The 19315-nt window shown below is 44.5% G+C and overlaps 1 protein-coding gene across 4 annotated transcripts in view; it reads right to left on the bottom strand.

The window, feature by feature from the left end:
• Window positions 1-19315, bottom strand: part of SH3GL1 (SH3 domain containing GRB2 like 1, endophilin A2) — a 594767-nt gene that overhangs the window by 550924 nt on the left and 24528 nt on the right. The window contains exon 2 of one of the 4 annotated variants that reach the window (XM_068233808.1): window positions 5687-5901. The exons of the other annotated variants lie outside the window; for them this stretch is intronic. The gene's annotated coding sequence lies outside the window, so the exon portion shown is untranslated. The remainder of the gene's footprint in view (window positions 1-5686; window positions 5902-19315) is intronic. 4 annotated transcript variants of the gene reach the window in all.

A 19315-nucleotide genomic window follows, 5' to 3' on the forward strand; every position in this document is an offset into this window, starting at 1 on the left:
GGTCACAAGATGGTGCTACACTGTGTTCCGTGTTGAGTAAATATAACATGGAACAAATGTTTACATATGTTTCGGTCGGATTTTTAACTGAGCAACACTGCAGGAAGCTTAGGAGACAGTGATCGGGGGAAGGACACAGCTGTTATCCATTATCCGATCACAGAGGGAGAAATGCGATGATCATGAGTGGCGTCGGTAAACAAATAGTACGCTAATCTACTCCCCTGTGGCTGAAGTGATGTTTTGCAGGGGTGTAGATAAGCGTAGCAGAGGTCCTGAAGTGGGGGGGGGGGGGGGGGGAGGGGAGAACCACCATTGGGGGAGCGATCAGCCAACACCAGCAGAGAGCTGTTGCTGGGGAGAAAAAGGGGGGGTTTGGGAAACACGTGCTGAGTTTCACAGCCCTGCAGCTTGGCCTTAAAGAGAATCTGTATTGTTAAAATCGCAGAAAAGTAAACATACCAGTGCGTTAGGGGACATCTCCTATTACCCTCTGTCACAATTTCGCCGCTCCTCGCCGCATTAAAAGTGGTTAAAAACAGTTTTAAAAAGTTTGTTTATAAACAAACAAAATGGCCACCAAAACAGGAAGTAGGTTGATGTACAGTATGTTCACACATAGAAAATACATCCATACACAAGCAGGCTGTATACAGCCTTCCTTTTGTATCTCAAGGGATCATTATACACAGGCAGTGTGCATAGAGGGGCCAGGAGGGGGGAGATGCATCACAGAACCACAACACTGAAGAACTTGGCAGCCTTCCAGACACAGGCTGACAAGTCTGACAAGAGAGAGATAAGTTGATTTATTACAGAGATGGTGATAGTAGAACGTGCTGCAGTAAGCCAGAACACATTAGAATAGCTTTTGGAACTTGTAGGATGATAAAAAACAGGATGTAATTTTTGTTACGGAGTCTCTTTAAAAGCTGCAGTGGCCTATTTAACAAAACAAAAAAGGGCCTGGTCTTTAAGGGGGGGGGGGTTAAAACTGTGGTCCTCAAGTGGTTAATCTACTCCTCACCATTCCGGGCAAATATTAGTAGGCCTATCATGTGGAACTACATGGAAATCACATTACCGGTAACAGTAATGTTTGACTTCCATTAGTCCCACATGATGGGGGCTGGAGAGATTTGCAGATTACCACCTCCCCAGGGCGGGACAACGGCAGACAGAACCTGTCTTCTGCAAGCCATGTCTTGATTCAATTGCAGATCCAGGCGATAATGCTTTATATATGTATGGACCAGTGTTTGCTTTGCAAATTTGAGAGACTGAAGCAGAAGCCTTTTCTGCCCAAGAGGAGGATACTAATCTTGCAGAATGTGCCTTCAAATCCGCTGGAGGCACCAAATCTGAACTAGTATAAGCTAATGAAATTGTTTGATTCAACCAATTACTTAAAGTGGGGTTAGAGGCTTTAAACCCTTTTCTTGCACCTTGGATCTGTAGAAGTATGTTATTCTCCTTCCTGCAATCCTTAGTCCTATCAAGATAGGTCAAACAAACATCCAGTGTGGAATATTTTTTCTTCCCCTGGATTTTTAGGATCAAAAAAAAAAAAAAAAAAAAAAAAAAAAAAATCAATAAATAAAATGGCAAGACAATCTCTTGCTAAACATGAAAATAAAAAAACAGCACTTTTGTCAAAAACTCTAAAGAAAGCTTAAAGTGGTCTGAAAGCCAGCATTTCTACTTTGTTCTAAAATATTCCTCACAGCTTGAAAGCTACTATCCCAGAAAAAAAATTCTAGCAGAACATCACTTTCTCCAGCTTCAAATCTGCATCCAAACTGGAGATAACAGTATCTTTTTTTACTTGTTAAACACAAATGTATCAACACTGGAATGTAAACAAACTCTCTGAGAAACTGTCTCTACTTCAGGCACACACAGTGTTCAGAACAGCTCATTAGAAGAGTTTAATATATAATAAAGCAGTTATAATAGAAAAATAATAAAATGCAATTCCAGCTTTCAGGGCAAGAAAAACTACACTTTGGAAACTTGTAATTTGCAAACAGACCATATAATGTGTGCACAAAAGCAAATATGATAACTGTACAAGTATTAAAAAGTAGGAAAACATTTTTATTGAATGTCCGTTTCAGACCACACAGACACACAGACACACATTTTTTGTTCCAGGAATAGGTATACAAAGAAGGAGAAATACAAAATATGCCTGTCCCTCTCCTATCCATCTAAAGGACGCAATTGCAATTAACCTCCTTAGCGGTATGGATGACTTAATACGTCCATTACCGCCGGAGGTCGCCGCTCAGGCCCCGCTGGGCCGATTTGAATATTTTTTTTTTTAAACACGCAGCAAGCACTTTGCTTGCTGCGTGTCTCACCTGATCGCCGCCACCCATGCCCACCGCGATGCAGGGCCCCCCCAGGCGAGACCACGTGCGCTGCCTGGCCAATCAGTGCCAGGCAGCGCTGAGGGGTGGATCGGGTCTCCCTGTGACGTCACGACGTGCGTCGCCATGGCGACGGGGGAAGCCCTAAAGGAAATCCCCTTTCAGAAATACTTGCATCTTAACAGGGGCGCCACGTGTAGGCCTCCTTCTGCCCCCAAGAGGGGCAGTGCAAACACCCCCTCAAAGCATCCACTGCCGGGGAGTGCCGCAACTGTCTCGAGGGGGAGCGAGAACACGGACTATGCTCATCCCAGACGCAGCCTACGCCGTAGGGAGAACCATCCATGCTGCCTCCCCAAAGGATAGATGCTCTACTATTGCATAAATTACGCTTACCTGTACTGCTATGCATATCCTGGGAGCGAACACCAAAAATGGAGTACAAGGAGGCCTACATGCGACACCCCTGTTGAGATGCAAGTATTTGCGTGGGCCAACTCCTGCAGGAATGGCAGGGAGGCAGCCTTAAATCATGCATAATCTGGTAGGCAAATGCAGTATGCAGACGCTTTGCCATTTTCATTAGACGAGAGTCAGTGTGAATTAGTCATTAGACTTGAGGCAGCCAGTATATAAAAGTCAGGTGAAACTGGTCAGAAGCACACACACCTTTCACTCTTCTGAAGTATGCATAATTGCTCAATACACCCTTGCTGGTTTAGATTAAATCTACAAAAAGCCTTCCATATTTGAAGATAAATATCTGAAAGTGCTTGCTTCCTGGACTGAGGCAGAGTCTTAAACGCCTTCCCTGAAATACCTTTTCTTGGAAGGATTAACCTTTCAATAGCCAGGCCGTCATACCCAATTATTCCGGATTTGGGTGATCGGCTGGTCTCAACAGGTCCTGACTCACAGGCAGCTTCCACGGTTCCGCAACTGATAATGACAGGAGCATCAAGAACAAAGCTTTGTTGACGCCCGGACCTCCGGCGAGAGCAGCTCTCAGGCTGGTAAGCAAGCAGACCCTGACCGAGCCACCAAAGCAGACCTGCAGTCTTTATATTTAAACTTAGACTCATCAACACTTCTAAGGCTGACACTTAAGATCAGTGATGAGATATCAGCTCTGGGGGAGCGTGTTCATGAGATCGAGGAGGGTCTGGAGGGGGTTAGGGCCTACTGCAAGCAGACGGACACAGACATCCAGGAGATGCGCTCTGATATAGCCACTCTGAGGCCCGAGAGGACCAGGAGAACAGGGGCAGGAGAAGCAACTTGAGTCCGCGTTGTCCCGGAGACTGTTTTAGACGTCCAGGAATTCTTGCTGGCGCTTTTCCGCCATCTTATCCCAGCCCTCCCCGACTCAGAGCTGAGGCTGGACCGAGCTCACAGGGCCCTGAAGCCCTTGCCTAAAGATGGGAGCCCCCCTCGGGACATAATCACTAGACTCCACTACTTTAGCACTAAAGAGGCCATCATTGTGGCCTCCCGTAACCTTCCACACATGGATTTTCAGGAGTGTAAGATCTCGATCTACCCGGACCTCTCCCCTATTACGCTGAATAAACGCTGGGAGATGAAGCCTCTTACTACTACACTGATCAAGCAGGGGATAAAGTACAGATGGGGCTTCCCTTTCAAGCTTATTATTCCACATAATGGCAGACAAATCTCCATCTCTGATCCTGGCCACATTCCGGAAGTTCTACAGAGACTAGGCCTCACTAACGATAAAGGGTCCCGCGCAGCCGGTGCAGCAAGGAGACTCTCCCCACCGAAGTTTTCATGGGTTAAAGTCTCAGGGAGATCCACGAAGGACTTGGACCAACCAGATGTCCCTTTTAGCTCCCCTCCGAGCCCCGCTTCTCAAGGCTCTGATGCATATTTTTTTCCTGAACTTTGGCTGTACCTTTACACTGTCCTGGATGCCTTATGCCGCCATTTCTGAGCTCACGTGAGGCGGCTTATGATCGGAGCCTCTGCACCTCTGCCTCAGCACTTTTTTGGGTGCTATAGCCCTGAACTGATCTGCAGCTAGTCTGCAGTCCCACGATGTGCACTCAGGCCACTTGGATAAGTGTCCCCCTTCTCGGTTTTACGTTCTGTTTACTGTTGCTTTTCCCTTTTATAGATGTTGTGCCTATACACATTCAACTTACTGTTCCTACAACTAACAATGGTTCTTTTTTGTGCAAGCTTGACGCTACCGTAGCCAACTGTGCTGTATACGCTCTTATTTGTACCTTCTCTTAATTTATAATTTTTTTGTCGGATCGCCGTAGTTTTTAAATATGTAGGACCGACCATGTACATTTTTGGGGAATTAGTGGGTAATGCATATTTGTATTCTTTTGTTTTGAGCTCTGTGGGAGGATCATGGCCATGCCACATGTAACGGCTAATAACCCCCCAACCACTGCAGCATAAGGGTCTCCTAGCTCTTCTGCCCAGGAAACTACTGCCCCTCTTATAGCCATCACCCACAATGTTAAAGGCCTTAATGCTCCTCAGAAGAGGCGCCTAGCCTGTCAGTACTACAAAAGCTCTAAAGCAGACATTGGGCTCTATTCTCAAAGACTTCCCGCATGCGGTAAAGTACATGCGGGAAGTTAGCACCCAAAATACCGTCAAGTTGGAATTCTCAAAATGTTCTGCATGTTTTTTCTGCATGCGGAAAAAGTGTGGTAAAAGTGCGGGATTCATGCGGAAAAATTACCGCAAAAGTCGGTATTTTCCGCAATAAAAGATCAATTCTCAAAAATGTTCAGGCGCATCATTTCGTCGTTAATTACCGATTTTTTATCACCTACAAGTAGTAGGTGGTATATTCCGCATCCCATTGACTTTAATAAAGTGTGGAGGCTTAAGGGCTGTGCTTGCTGGACTTTAACTTTTTTTTTTTAAACACTTTTTCATGCAACCTTTTTACCGCATGATTCCCGCATGAATAATGGCTGTTTCCGCATCTTTTTTCCTGCATGCGGAAAACATGCGGAAAATATTAGTGAATGCTGAAAAAAAATGCGGAGTTTACCGCTGGCGGGAATATAGCGGTAAAATTTTGCAGAAAATTTGGCTCTTTGAGAATAGAGCCCTTTGTCTTTTTACAAGAGACACTATGTACAAAACAAAGAACCTAAATACTGGCATAAACATTACCCCCAGGCCTATTATGCCTCTGCCCCTCGGAAGAGATGTGGCGTGGCCGTGATCCTCCATAGGAGACTTAATTTTACTGTACATAAGTGCATTCGGGATCCTGAGGGTCGTTAACTTATTTTGGTGGGGGAATCAAACGGTTTAATGCTTACCTTGGTATCGGTCTATGCTCCTTCCGAGGGCCTACGCCCTTTTCTCTCCACTTTATCTGCTAAAGTTTTAAACAATAGGTCTGGTAAGATCATAATGGCCGGCGACTTCAATGCTTCTTTGGATGGTGGGAATGGTCGCTCTAGGGCACCCTCCAAATGCCTCCTCAAATTACTACTTGATACTGGCACTTGGGACGTCTGGAGAGCTCTTCATCCTGGGGAGAGAGGGCACACCTTCTACTCTAATCCTCTCAACACCTATTCACACATTGACTTCATAATTATGGATTCTACTCTCTTAGCTGAGGTGATTAACCACTTCCCAACTGAGGGGTTTTACCCCCTGACCACCAGAGCAATTTTCACCTTTCAGCGCTCCTTCCATTCATTCGTCTATAATTTTATCATTACTTATCGCAATGAAATTAACTATATCTTGTTTTTTTCGCCACCAATTAGGCTTTCTTTAGGTGGGACATTATGCCAAGAATTATTTTATTCTAAATGTGTTTTAATGGGAAAATAGGAAAAAATGTGGGAAAACAAATTTATTATTTTTCAGTTTTCGGCCTTTATAGTTTTTAAATAATGCATGCTACTGTAATTAAAACCCATTAAATGTATATGCCTATTTATCCCGGTTATAAAACCGTTTAAATTATGTCCCTATCACAATGTTTGCCGCCAATATTTTAGTTGGAAATAAAGGTGCATTTTTTTCAGTTTTGCGTCCATCCCTAATTACAAGCCCATAGTTTATAAAGTAACAGTGTTATACCCTCTTGACATAAATATTTAAAAAGTTCAGTCCCTAATGTAACTATTTATGTATTTTTTTTTTTAATTGTAAATTTTTTATTTTTTTTTTAATTACAAAAAAAAAAAAATTGGGGAGTGTGGGAGGTAAGGAGTTAATTTTTTGTGTAAAAAAAGTTTGTGTGTAAAAAATGGTTAGGGTGTAGTTTTACTATTTGGCCACAAGATGACAACATTACCAATTTGTTTCATACGACCTGCAAGCGTCCTTCCGGACTCTTGCAGGAAGTAGAAAGAGGCTGGAACTTTGTTATTTTTTCACAATGATCGCGCTGCTCAGCCGAGCGGCAGCAGATCATTGCGGGGCTGAGATCAACTAACGGGAATGGATTTTCCCGTTCGTTGATCTCTGGGCGAGCGGGCGGCGGCGTGTTTACTAGCGGCGGGCGGCGTGTTTACGAGCGGGAGCGCGGACAGCGGCGGGAATGCGCAGAGTACGAATTTCTCCGTCCCTGGGGGTGAAAGGATGGAAAAAGGGGCGGAGAAATCCGTACGCGCGGGGGTAAAGTGGTTAAAGCTGACCACTCTGAGATTACATGGTCAGACCATGCCTATGTGGAAGTCCAATTCTCCTCCTCAACCCCTAGGCCTAAAAGCATGTGGCGCATAAACGAATCTCTGCTAGTAGATAAGGAAATAAAGCTAAAGGTAGCCTTTGAAATCACGTCTTTCTTTACATTCAACCGGGAGGTAGACACCTCTCTGGATATACGCTGGGCGGCCCACAAAGCTACTGTTAGAGGGGAGCTGATAAAAATTTCCTCAACTAAACGTAAGATAGCTATGGCTAGGATCTCGGAACTGAAAGGAGAGATTAGGCGCATGGAACTTCTACATGCTAAAAGTCCTCCGCATATGTCCCTTACACAGCTCAATGCACTAAGAGCTGAGCTCAAATCCCTTCTTTTTCAGAAGGCTGACAGGGCCATGCGCCTGACCTCTCAGAAATTTTATGAGAAAGGCGACAAACCAGACACAATGTTAGCTAGGAAATTGAGTAATAGACTAACTATGAACAGACTCCACCCTATAAGAACTAGTTCAGGGTCCTTGACCCATGACCCATCCTCTATAGTACAGGAATTCCAAAAGTATTATGCTAGCCTCTATGATGGCACTACTACAGACAAAGTTAATACCCCGATAGCAAACATACAGGAGTACCTCAACAGCGTCCTTGTCCCTAGCATAGCTCCTAACTTGGGCACCCTCCTAAATGCCCCCATTACGGTCAAAGAGGTTATCTCGGTCATTAAAAAACTGAAGTCTTCCAAGGCCCCTGGCCCGGATGGCTACACTGCCTCATACTACAAAACATTTATAAAATTACTAGCTCCTGAGCGGACATCCTTTTATAATAAAATCTTAAAGGGAGAGGAGGAATTCCCCCCGGACATGTCTAGAGCATCCATTGTAGTAATCCCAAAACCGGGTAGAGACCCAGCTGAGGTCACTAACTACAGGCCAATTTCTCTTAACGTGGACGTAAAAATCCTTTCCAAGATTTTGGCAAATAGACTAAATCCTATATTACCAAGTGTTATCCACCCGGACCAGACAGGTTTTGTTATGGGCAGACAGACAACAGATAACATACGTCGGATAATTGGACTGATGGATAGGATGAAGCTCTGTCGGACGCCTTCTCTGCTCCTTTCACTGGATGCGGAGAAGGCGTTCGACAGGGTGGACTGGAGATACCCGAGGCTGTTTTTTACAAAAATTTGGCATAAGGGGTGAATTCCTGAATGGTGTTAGTTGCCTTTATACTAATCCCACAGCCTATGTTTGCAACATGGGTATCACTTCCTCTCCATTCTCAATTAAGAATGGCACGAGGCAGGGGTGCCCTCTCTCCCCTTTGCTGTTTGCACTATGTATTGAGCCATTGGCTATCAGGATCAGGAGCTCTCTGGACGTTACTGGGATCTCGGTGGGCAGGCTGGAACTCAAAACCGCCCTCTTTGCGGATGACACCATCTTCACCTTATCTAACCCTCTGACCTCAGTTTCACGCCTGTTCACCGAAATTGACCGGTTTTGCACTCACTCAGGATTCAAAATAAATAGCACCAGGAGGCGCATGCGCGCGCAGACTGGTGATGGTCGCTTAGCCAGTTCTCCGTGCCGTACACAGAGCATCTTTTAATAATACCTTCGGTCACACTACTCTCTACCGCTGAAATTACTGAGATACTACTGGGGGAACACATCGTGCTCACTTTGCGAGCCATGGCAAGCAACAGCAGGACGAGATCGAGCCAGAAACAAGGCAAGAATACTGCGGGCACCGGCAGGACCCAAGCCGCACATCAATCAGCACCAACGGACCTCGTGGCAGACACGGCTACTGACACTTATGCCTCTGATGAAAACCAGGAACACTCTGGAGGAAACTTCTTCTCCCCCGCGGACACAAGATTTACTGTCTAAACTACGAGCTGCAGTTAGAAAAGAAGTTGTGGCAGCCAACAAGCAATTAGGCTGTGAGCTCCTAAAAGAGATTAGACTGCTAGCCCAAAGGACCTCCTCGCTTGAAGATCGGATGGATAATGCCACCACAGTCCTAGAGGCACATGAAGACAATGTACTAAAGCTCCAAGAAGAAGAAGAAGAAGTATTACAGCTAAAGAGGCAAGCAGAAGATAGCGAAAATAGATCCAGAAGAAGCAATCTCCATATTCGTGGTCTCCCAGAGGATATAACCGACCTTCCAGGCGCAATCACAGCACTCCTGCAAGAGCTGGTTCCAGACATTCCGGTGGAACGCCTTGAACTTGAGCGGGTACACAGAGCACTATCCAAACGTCTGCCTGGTGGCCCTCCAAGGGATATCATTATGAAGTTCTTGTATTATCAGTCGAAAGAAAAGATCCTGGCAGCAGCAAGAGCTAACAACTCCCTTTCCTTTCAGGGGCATGCCTACCAAATTTATGGAGACCTAGCCCAAATCACTTTACAGAAGAGGAAGGAGATGAGACCCCATCTGCTAATTTTACGTGAACGACAGATCAAGAATAGATGGGGATACCCTTTTGCCCTTATTTTTACTTATAACAATCGTCAGCTAACCGCAACTACACTGGAGGAGCTGCAAGATCATTTCCAAGCACTGGACCTACCGGACCCAAAAATTCCACCTCCAGCAGATCCCCCTTTGTCTTCTTCACAACGGAGTTCCAATGCCGACCCAGGCACTTCATCACTCAGCCCCAAGGAACAATGCCAGAAAAGAAGACGCTCAGAAGCGCTGCGACAGCTCTCATCTCAAGATGTGCAGTGATTACACAGATCAGTACCCACATGCTACCTACTATACTTGATCAGCTGAATCCATAAGTTTTCTTTGCCTTGGAGAACCTTATGGGGCCTTTGTTCGCCCTCCTCCTGTGCCATTTACTCCCGGTCCTAATCCTAAGACAGGTACTGTTCATCTATACCCCCTTGGAAAGTTACAACCGTGTTCAGTTGAAATAAGGTGTTCTACAGGAGTCTATACTTTAACGCTCCTTGTTTAAGTATCACTAAAGCATTATATGGTTTTAACTTTTATTCCTTCACCTCAAGATTTGATTGGCACTTTTTGGTCGCCATGTGCAAGAAAAATGGAGTCTAATATTAACTTGCTATGCTATCTTTGACTGTTGCTCCTCCCTTCTTGTTCCCCCAGGAGCGCCAATTTTTCATTAACATTGCCCTGTTGACTTGGATGGTTGCTCCTCCTTTCTTGTTTATCCAGGAGCGCCAATTTTCCCTGCTCTAGCCAAACGGCTGGTAGGCGGAGCCTCTGTTCATGCGCACCTCGATCACCTAGCTCATTGCCCCCGGCACATAAGGACTTCCAGCCCCACAGTACTAACTCATTAGCCCCTCAGTTTCTTGTGTATGAACGAGTTGAACTATTCTTCCCCTACAACAACAATACCATTGTACCCGGCCCTATGAATCCCATCTTCATTTAGTCGGAAATCTTAAAGGGAAGGTTCAAGCAAAAAAAAAAAATGAGTTTTACTTACCTGGGGCTTCTACCAGCCTCATGTAGCCATCCTGTGCCCTTGTAGTCACTCACTGCTGCTCCAGTCCCCCGCTGGCAGCTTTCTGACCTCGGAGGTCAGGGCCACATTGCATACATTTTTACGCATTCCAGCTAGTGCAGGAACAAAAATTTACGCGTTGCACCACTAACACGTAAAAATGTATGTGTTAATGTTCCTGCACTAGCGGGAATGTGTAAAAATGTACGCAATTCGGCCCTGACCTCTGAAGTCAGAAAGCTCCCAGCGGGGGACTGGAGCAGCAGTGAGTGACTACGAGGGCACAGGATGGCTGCATGGGGCTGGTAGAAGCCCCAGGTAAGTGAAACTCTTTTTTTTTTTGCTTGGACCTTCCCTTTAACACTACTTTACTTATGTGCTGAGTTTAACCCATCCTTTTTGTCATGCTTACAGCATACCGATACCATTATTACCCATCCTACTCATATATGTTCATTTTCATTGATACTGTGATCCTCACAATCTACGTTTAAATTACATCTTGAGCTCTTACCCGAGAGCAGTATTGTATACTTTGTATTAATGTTTTTGCTGACTAACTCAATTTGGTTTTCCTTATACTGCATGCTAGTGTGGCTATATATGACATTATTATTTGGTAATAGTAAAACGATGTCTCACTTATAATCTGTTACTAGAAGTGTTTACCCTGATAGGGTCATATGGCAGGAATCACAGCCTGTTTGAATGATTTAATGTTTGATATCTCTCCTAATCCGCTTTTAGATGATTAATCTACTACGTGCAGATGGGTAATACATAACTGTTTTTGTACTACTAATCATTGGCACAATGGCATCCTCCAAAAAGATAATATTGAACCCCCTCCCACCCTGATTCAAATTAATTGGCAACCATTGACTCTTTATTGCTATGAAATTCGAGCCCACACTATCCCATATCTTAAACTCAGCTAGCAATAACTCATTTCCCAATCTATTCTTATGTTTCCATCTCCCTATTAAAGAGGAACTGTAACATAAAAAGATCCCCTGGGGGGTACTCACCTCGGGTGGGGGAAGCCTCCGGATCCTAATTAGGCTTCCCACGCCGTCCTCCATCCGTCAGGGGTCTCGCTGCAGCCCTCCGTGGAGTCCGGGCAGCGGTGACGTCATTATTTACCTTCCTGGCTCCTGCGCAGGCGCTCTGACGGCTGTCGGCTCCGAACTACACGGAAATATCCGATCGCCGTCGGGTCCGCTCTACTGCGCAGGCGCAAGTTTCCTGCGCCTGCGCAGTAGAGCGGACCCGAATGAGATCGGGTATTTCCGTGTAGTTCGGAATGGAAAGCCGCCACAGCGCCCCCGCTGGAGCCAGCAAAGGTAAATATTGAAATGACAGTCGGCACAGTCGCCGGCTGTTCGGAGGGCTGCGGAGAGACCCCCGTGGGACAGAGGACGGCGTGGGAAGCCTCATTAGGATCCGGAGGCTTCCCCCACCCGAGGTGAGTACCCCCCAGGGGATCTTTTTAATGTTACAGAGTCTCTTTAACAAGCAAAGGCATTTTACCTTTTCGGCCCAGCAGAGGGTGCTATTACCACTTATAAACTACTACTGTGAAAACTATACGCACACTGCTTGGATATTCTCCCAGCACAAACTCTTCACAGCTGAAATGCCATTGTACTAATTAGCATATATGATATATAATATGGCTATACGAGTGAACTATACCTTTTTATGATATACTGCATAATGACATTAACTTGGGTAAGTTCTATGGCACCCTTCTTAAAATCTCTTTACGTTAGCACTCTACCCCGTATAGATATGTACTGCATGTTCGATCTGTTTTGTGGACACTAATGCAATGGCATCCTGCAAGTACTTTTAATGGACCCTTTCCAGTTATGATCTTAATGTTTTTGGTGGCCGTCGCTCTGTGTCTCCCTCGCGGCTGGCCGTTGTGGGGGGGGGGGGGGGGGGGGACGCGGGGTGATTGTTGCTTGGGATATGCACTCTATCCTTACAGTCCAAGGGAGGGAGCCACTACTCCATTTTCTTCATACCTGCGCACTAGATAAGTAAAACTTTATCTGTGCCTAAACCCTTCTCACTGCACTGCCGTTGTATTGGTTACCACTCAGGTCACAAAGTGTGCCTATGTTTTTCAAGTGTACCCCACGTATATAGCACTACATAGCAATGTGTTCCTACTATTATGCACAGTTATGCTTTATACTTAGTTACTGATGTCAAGCTTTAGTAAGAATATAGCTTACTTTGATACGATTCTATGACAAGAGATTACAGCTTGCTCAAATGATTTAATGTATGACACCTCTTTTAACAGTTCTCTAGGCCACTAGTTTGCTCCATCTAGTTAAATTAAGTGGGACTACCTGCACTCCCAAACACCAGTACACTGGCACTTTGCAGAAATTAATGTTATACCCGCCTCCATTTAGCCCCAGTTTAATTAGTTTAAATTTAGGGTACAGGGTAGTGAAGGATCCAATATATGATATATTGCTCAGCTAAACTATAGTTACTAATACTCTCCTACTCCTCTCCCTACCTCCCTATCAATGGTTGTAAGCACCTCACTCCTGTAATACTTTATCTTATTCTTATGATGCCAGATAAAATTTAGCATAATCTTTTAAACATCCTACCCACTTTGAGATTCTTCTCACTGCAAAGTTACTAAGCCATGGTATTGGTCACTATTTATGACATACATAATAAAGTCAATGGGGAAGGTATATCCTACCCACGGTACACTACCCAAGAATATGCTAGCTACTTCTTTGATACTATGCATATTGCCACTGCACTTTTTCTGACTGGCGTAAATACAACACTAAACCTATAATCTTTACCTTGAAGTTAGTTAAGGGAGCCCAATCATTGGCTTGTCTTCACCCACTTACCCCCTTACATATAATTTATTGCTTATGAAACTTTTGGTTTTTTTCAACATAGCATAATCACATCTCATTAGCTAGTGACCCACTCAATTATTCACTCATAAGCATAAGGTTGCTCTGTGTTAGATCCATGCTCCTCCACTGTTCCCTGACTGACTTTTCACTTGGGGAACCCAACACCTAGATACCGTCTTTCCCCTAAAGTAAAACATCCTCTGATTATAAGGCCTAGCTGCAATTTCATGCCTTCTCTGTATATAAGGCATCCTCCGAATATAAGGCCTAGCCCCAAAGCCACACATCCCCAGCCGCAGAACACATATCCCACCCCCCCAGACTGTCTCTTGGCTCCCCTGTTTTAAGTGCCCCCCCCTTCCGACCCGTGTGGCCGCTCTGTCCCGCTTGCTTGTCTGGGTCTCTGCTCCCCGTGCATCATGTCCCCCTCCCTTCCGACCCCTGTGGCTGCTCTGTCCCGCCCCCTTGTCAGTGTCCCCCCGCTCTCCGTGCACGCTAAATGTAATGGCAGCCAGCGTGTCTTACTGTAGCCATGCTGCCCGGAGATCTCTGGCGTCCTGTCTTCTTCCCTCTAGTAACCGGCGCTTGTGTAGATGACGTCATCTACACAAGCGCCGGTTACTAGAGGGAAGAAGACAGGACGCCAGAGATCTCCGGGCAGCATGGCTACAGTAAGACACGCTGGCTGCCATTACATTTAGCGTGCACGGAGAGCGGGGGGACACTGACAAGGGGGCGGGACAGAGCAGCCACAGGGGTCGGAAGGGAGGGGGACATGATGCACGGGGAGCAGAGACCCAGACAAGCAAGCGGGACAGAGCGGCCACAGGGGTCGGAAGGGAGGGGGACACAATGCAGGGGAGCAGAGACACAGGCGAACAGAAGGGGACACATCATGCAGTGCCGATCAGGCACTTGTCATGTCATCCTTGCACACAGCAGGTTTATCATCTGTGTGCAGGGATGACATGACAGGTGCCTGATTGGCACTGTGACATTACAATGAGCAGCAATAAGAGGTGGCCAGCATGGGACATATCATGCAGTGCCAATATAAGACATCCCCTGAAAATAAGCCCTAGCACACTTTTTGGAGCAAAAATTAATATAAGACAGTGTCTTATTTTCGGGGAAACACGGTACCTTCAGGTATTTAAGACCTAACGTTAGGGTAGCTCCTACTGGAGTTTAATACCCCATGATACCTTTGAAAGAGGGACTGTCCCCTCATTTTCTCTTTTCCTCTCTCCCTTCATTTCTCCCCTATACTGCTGCTCATGGGACGTGGAGTGGTCCTTTGGCATACTATTTCCAACCACCATGACTCATCCTATTAAACTTCTCTCCATAAATGTCCAAGGCCTTAATTCCCCTCTAAAACGTTCAAAAGTATTTTTACACTTCCATAAACTTCAAGCTGATATTATATGTGCTCAGGAAACACATTTTATCGCCACTAAAGAACCTAAATTTCTACATAAAAATTATAGACAAATATACTATGCTAGTGCTGCAGTTAAAAAACGCGGAGTTCTTATTGCTTTAAAGAACACACTCAACTTTACACATTCCAAAACTATTAGCGACCCAGAGGGTAGATACCTCTTAATAATAGGCACTATTCAGGACGAACAAATTACCATCGTATCTTACTATGCTCCCAATGCTAAACAATCCCCCTTTCTTTCACACCTCCTGAAAGTGATAGATGTCCACTCTACAGGGTTAACTATAATCTGTGGCGATACGAACCATTGCCTCAATACCTATTGGGATAAGCAATCCAATAAATCTTCAAGCGATACCTCAGAGTCCAAACAATCTGAACAAATACGCAATCTTTTCCACTCCTATAACCTCATCGATATCTGGCGAGAATGTAATCCATATAAACGAAATTACACATTCTATTCCAACTCACACTCCTCTTTTTCTAGGATTGATCATTGTTGGGCAAAGAATGCTGCTATCCCCCTCATACGATCCGCAACAATCCTGCCAATCCCGTGGTCAGACCACGATATGAATGTTCTTCTCATTCACTCGTTAATACAGCGCCCTTCGGAATATAGATGGACCCTCAACCAATATCTTCTTACAGATGACGCTATTACTCACCAAATAAAAGAACAACTAACTGACTACTTAAAACTAAATGCTCAACGCGAAGGTTTCTCAGATTTAACTATCTGGGAAGCACACAAGGTGGTAGTTCGGGGTCTCTTGATACAGCTTGCATCTAGGCGAAAGAAGGATAAAACGGAAAATTCTCACAAAATAAGAAGAAGAACACAAAGCCAAATATGACCAATTCACTGCCTCTCCTAATCCAACAACCAAACGCGAGCTATCCAGAGCAGAAGAGGCACTCAATTTGTGCTTAACTGAACTAGCAGACAGGCACTTATCCAGGACCAAGCTAAAATTTTACTTAAAGAGTAACAAACCCGATTCTCTTCTAGCAAAACGTCTATGTCAATCAGATACTACTTTTAAGCCAATCAACTTTCAAATAGGGAAAAATCAGTGCTCAGCGAACCCAATCAAAATTGTAGACACATTTTGAGCTAATCTTGAACGTTTATACAATGCCCCAGAATCAGCTACAGCCATGCAAATAAATGACTTCCTAGCAAATATTCCCTTCCCTCTCCCACCAGGCTTCAACGAACGATTAGAAGCAGAGGTAACCCTCCCTGAAGTGCAACTGGCGATCAAATCCCTTAAAAGCAACAAACAGCCTGGTCCTGATGGCTTCCAAGCCATATACTATAAAAAATGTGCAGATGTCCTAGCTCCTGAGCTAGTAAAAGCTTTTAATAGCATACTCCGTGATGCACATTTTCATGCAGACTCCACTACAGCTAGTATAACCATGATTCCCAAACCCGGTACAGATCAATTTCTTTGGTCCAACTTCAGACCAATCTCACTGCTTAATATAGATCTCAAACTCCTAGCCAAAATACTAGCCTCCCGCCTATCATCAGACATTACTAGCCTAATATCAAATGACCAAGTGGGCTTTATGCCACATAGGCAAGCAAGCGATAGTATTAGGAGAATACATTTAATACACCATGCCAAGATCAGCCATCAACCATCTGTGCTTTTGTCCCTGGACATCACAAAAGCGTTCGACTCGGTTTCCTGGGCTTTTCTTATACAAACGCTGAGCAAATGGGGCTTTGGTAAACATTTTCTCACTTGGGTTAAAGCCCTATATACCTCCCCCTCAGCTTTTATCAAATATAACGGCTTTAAATCCTCCATCTTTCCGATCACAAGGGGAACCCGACAAGGTTGCCCACTATCCCCACTCCTATTCGCTCTTATAATTGAGCCACTAGCAATACTTATTAGGAACTCCCCAGACATTAGTGGAATAAAATTTAGGAGGAAAAGAACACCATATTGGCCTCTTTGCCGACGACCTGATAGTATGCCTTACACGCCCCACTAAGTCTCTTTCCACATTATTTAACATACTTAATCACTACGGTCTTGTCTCAGGACTTAAAATCAATGCAACCAAATCCAAAGCACTAAACATTAATCTCCCCTTTCGCCTGATGCAAGCTCTTCAGGACACATTTGAATTCCACTGGGAACAACACAGACTCCCCTATCTAGGGATCTTCCTTACCAACGCCTATGAGACCCTATTTCAGCATAATTATCCGGTACTCAAGGAACTTACCTCTATTAGAATGTTGGAAAAGATATTCTATTTCTTGGTTGGGGAAGATAGCGGCGATAAAAATGACATTTCTACCCAAACTGCTCTATGTCTTTAGAGTTCTTCCAATCCCACTTCCCTCCCCCACTCTGGCTGTTCTTCAGAAAAAGGTACTTGACTTTATCTGGCATCCCAGAAAACACAACCTGAAAACTGAAGGTGGTTTGGGTGTACCAAATCTTCATTACTATCAGGCGGCTCAAATCGCCCAACTGACCTGTTGGCACTCAGAAAACCCTGCTCCGTCATGGGTAGACAGAGAATCTCCTAACACAACCAACCAATGTAAGTAATCTCTTATGGATCCCTCCCCATCTCAGGAAAACAATAGAAAATCCTATAATCAGACATTCCCTCAAAATGTGGGACTCTTGTAAATACTCCGCTAGACTAATCTCCCCACATAGGCCGTTAGTGTCCTTTATGGGCAACCCGGAATTTCCTGCAGCAATTGCTAACCCGAAACAATATCTCTGGTGGATAAATAAACATTGTACTAGAATATATGAGCTATCATCGGCTTCAGGTCCCCTCACACTTGCAAACCTCCAGGAACGAAACCAACTCCCTCACTCTGAAACTTTTCATTTTATGCAGATCACCCACTTTGTTAGACAACACCTCGCATTTTCTGATTCTCCCCTCTCACGGACCGCATTTGAAAACATCTGTGCCACAGACCCGCTATCCCCTGGAACTCTCTCTCTAATCTACAAAGAATTGGCATCAAACCGTAGTACAACCAAGCCAGCATATATCTTAAGTTGGGAAAAAGACCTTAATATCTCCATTGACAATGAGGATCTTCTAGCTATCTGGAATAATATTCCTACTACTATCAATGCAGATTTGCTAGAAATCAACTACAAGTTACTCTTTCGCTGGTACTTAGTACCATCTAGATTGGCCAAATTCAAAAGGTCTTATTCTCCTAATTGCTTTAGGGGGTGCTCCTCTCTAGGCACTCAAGGTCACATTTGGTGGTCCTGTAAGATAGTTAGGAGATTATGGATGAGGATATGCACCTGGATATCATCTCTACTTCATGTCCACATACCTAAACACCCGGCTAATGCCCTCTTGAGTCTTCCCTACACAAGATTTAACGCATACTCAAAACTCCTTAGTCAATTACATATTTATAGCTACCAAACTCACTATAGCCTCCGCCTGGAATACTAGGTCATTGTCCATAGACCAAGTTAAAAACAAACTTGGACGTATCCTATTCTTTGAAAAATTAAGAGCCAGAGTGGAAGACAAAATGGAGAAATTAAAATTTGGCACCCCGATAGAATATCTATACGGCCCGGACTACGAAAAATGGATTGAAATGACTTGAATGTACAGTATCTTGGTTGGACGCTCCTAGATGCTTCACTGCCTTTCAGAGGACCACTTCACGCCCCCCACCTCCTATCTCTTACCTCTCTCTCTTCTCTCCCATTATCTTTTTCTGTTCCTTCCTTACTATGTTCTTTCTCTCTATGACTGCTATACCTTTCACTATATGACTAAAGCCTTTGTTGGCTTCTTTCTCCTTACTACAAACAGCCAAGCAAAACCATAACTCTTCCTTAATACACCCTCCTCCCCGATGCATATACTAAGTTGTTAACTCCTAATCACACTGGTGATTAGGCCAATTGAGCTTACAAACCACTAGCCTTAGGAGATCTGACCCCACCCGGCCTATTAGGTTTTATGAGCGGGTGGCTTCTGACTCCCCTTATGCTGCACACAAAAAGTTAGCTACCGTACTTCTCATACCCAAATGAGGAGACAAATGTCGGTTGCCTTTCTATAAGATTATTAACATGCAACTTCTGTTTCTATTGCAAACTACATTCCTATGTTCTTGGCTGCTCTATTTTGTTATGTATTTGCTGTTACAAACTTATAGCCTTTATCTTTAGACATTGTTATCAGTTTCTTTTCTCACAAATGAATGCCAACTTATTTGTCATTTGTTACACTACCTCTTACAAAATCGTTGCTGTTCTATATGCTCGGTTATAAACCTATAACTTCAATAAAAATTATTGAAACACAAAATAAATAGCACCAAATCGGAGGCGATTTCGTTTGGGCTCTCCCCCAGCGAACAGTCCTCTCTCTCGCACTCCTTTGGCTT

Source organism: Hyperolius riggenbachi, chromosome 1 (genome assembly GCF_040937935.1).
Source record: "Hyperolius riggenbachi isolate aHypRig1 chromosome 1, aHypRig1.pri, whole genome shotgun sequence".
Classification (NCBI taxonomy): domain Eukaryota; kingdom Metazoa; phylum Chordata; class Amphibia; order Anura; family Hyperoliidae; genus Hyperolius; species Hyperolius riggenbachi.